This window comes from Halyomorpha halys, unplaced genomic scaffold (genome assembly GCF_000696795.3).
Source record: "Halyomorpha halys isolate HHAL.00 unplaced genomic scaffold, Hhal_1.1 Scaffold319.1, whole genome shotgun sequence".
NCBI classification, from domain to species: domain Eukaryota; kingdom Metazoa; phylum Arthropoda; class Insecta; order Hemiptera; family Pentatomidae; genus Halyomorpha; species Halyomorpha halys.
This window is the reverse complement of record NW_027113718.1, coordinates 149,476-151,862: the sequence shown is the minus strand read 5'-3', so window position 1 is coordinate 151,862 and position 2,387 is coordinate 149,476. Positions and strand designations below refer to the sequence as shown.

The following is a 2,387-nucleotide window of genomic DNA, read 5'->3' as shown; positions in this document are numbered from 1 at the left end:
AGAATTTTTTAAAATCACATTGATGATTTTTTCGGATTTAGTGAACGAAGTATCACAGAGACGATATGGAGGAAAAACTGTGCATATTATGTATGATTTATTATTTTCAAATTGTCATTCATCTAAAGTTATTAGGTTTGAGTGGATTAAGTTTGATTTTCCAACCAAACCAAAAATCATGAGTATTTTTAATTATATCAACATGACAATAACAGAACTGAAAACCTATTTATTTATATGTAGGAATACATGCAAATATACACTCACGCAATAGTTCACTCTAGATGTATTTATGAAAACAATAGTTTTATCAACATATTCTTTTAAGTTTTTAAATTTTTTTTAGAGTTATTCCATAATTGGCATTAGTTACAGAGTTTAAAATGTCATTATGAACGCGATCAACATTAACATAATAATGCACACTATAAAAAACAGTAAATATTTTTATTTTATTTTAATCATAAATAAAATAGCTTGGATTTTTTCAAATAATCTTATTCATAACATTACAAAAAAAAAAAAAAAATTGACAGAAACAAACCTGAGAATAAGATGCGATATGACCTGAACAGATTAAGACGCGCATCGTCATGCAATGCAGTTCATTGCATTGAAAAAAATATCATAAAACTAATAAATAGATTAAAAAAAACAAAAAGTACCAATTCACTCTTCAAATATTCATCTAAAAGCTTGATTTCAAATATTAAAAATGATATAAAAACCTGCATGGAAACTGAGAAAACATAAAAACGGATTTATTTTCACATGTAACTAGCCCAAAATTAACAACGAAGTATATTTTGTAATTTAAATTATTATAATAACAAAACGCCTTTAAAAGGTCATCGATGTCAATGAAAACACACATTTCAGCCGCACAGATGTTCGAAATTTCAATTATTAACCACAGAATAGTCAAAGAAAATTATACCTGTAAGTTTATCATATCTGAAAATTTTAAAAATATAACTACAGATTGCTGACTGGAATCATTAAATATAATTGACTATATTTAATATATAAACTTATCACAAACACAGATTTACATCTTTCTGAACACTTGGGAGCCAACTCTATGACTGACCAACCACACTAAGAATAGATAATACATAATGACAATACCAGTTGGTACTCGATCTGCTTGACATAGAAAGCTCTCCTCACTAAGCGACTACAGTCCCAGGCACTGAAGAGGTACTGAGGCTCGGTGGGGAGGTGGTGTGGTTGGAGGGGGTCGACCTCTGGCGGGTGGCTCGCCCAACTCCATCTAACGGGGAGCAAGTAGTATATGTCTAGGGAGCTGTGTAGTGTGATTGTTAGAGCATTTTAAAGTCAATTACTATCGCAACGGCAGTATGACAGACCTTGTATACAAGCTGATAATAAACCTAATTTCTCAAACAAATCAATCTGATGAATTAATTAATCAAAGATTGATGATTAAATACAACTAATTATTGTCACTATAGAAAACTTCTCTCCCCTGCCTTTACGTTTACTTTCTTTCTCTTCTTATGTCTTCCTTAATTCTTATTATTTATTTACTGCTCATCATCTCGCGGAGGCACCTTTCATTAAAATATAAAAGTAAAAACATTCGAGCTTCACTGCATTCACCTACCACTGTATCCCAAACCTATGGGACTTTTTTACACGAAAATTTAATGGAATTACCAAAAAAAAAATAAATAAAGTAACTTGTTTAATTTTTAGGATGTTAACCTTAGGTGTTTAATTTAGTTGAACTGTTTAGATACAAAATGTTACATAACCACATCTTATACTTACCCCCGCCCTTCATGGTAGACTTACTTATCTGACTTTTCAAATAGACAATTATAGCGAGAAAGTCGCTTTACGACATGTCACAATCTCACTAGAGGAGATCATAACACAAAAAAGGCAATCATTCCCCACCGGACCCGCCCCGCTAAGACCCCTGAGCACTTTTAATATATTAGCTTAAAACGGGAAGAAGAGACTTTAAGATAGTTAAATCGAGTAATATTCATAAACCGCCTGAAATTGAAAAAAGGAAAGAACACCTCAAAAATTAAAGTAGAGTTTTTTTCACAGAACGATCATCTCAATATACAGTTAAGCATTTCATTTTTGGACCTTAACCATGGTTTTATTTGGAAGTAACCATGGAAAAATAAGGTTGTATTCACTCTGAATTATGTTTCTTTCATGTAAAGCAATTTTATTAATTTGTGTTTGTTTCCTCTTTTTAAAAGGATCGAATGTCCCCTATTTTGCCGATTTGGCCAGAACCAGATACCAATCCTTCCATAATAAACTTCCCAACCACCCAAACCAACTCGTTTCTAACCTGGCTTCTCCTTCACTACCTAATAATCCTCCTAGACGTCTGAAAAGAA

The 2,387-nt window shown here is 31.8% G+C and overlaps 1 protein-coding gene across 2 annotated transcripts in view; it reads right to left on the bottom strand.

Moving 5' to 3' along the window:
• Window positions 1-1,232, bottom strand: part of ckn (CRK like proto-oncogene, adaptor protein) — a 170,504-nt gene extending 169,272 nt beyond the window's left edge. For both annotated transcript variants that reach the window (XM_067051066.1, XM_067051067.1), the window contains exon 1: window positions 1,129-1,232. The gene's annotated coding sequence lies outside the window, so the exon portion shown is untranslated. The remainder of the gene's footprint in view (window positions 1-1,128) is intronic.
• Between the last annotated feature and the right edge of the window lie 1,155 nt (window positions 1,233-2,387).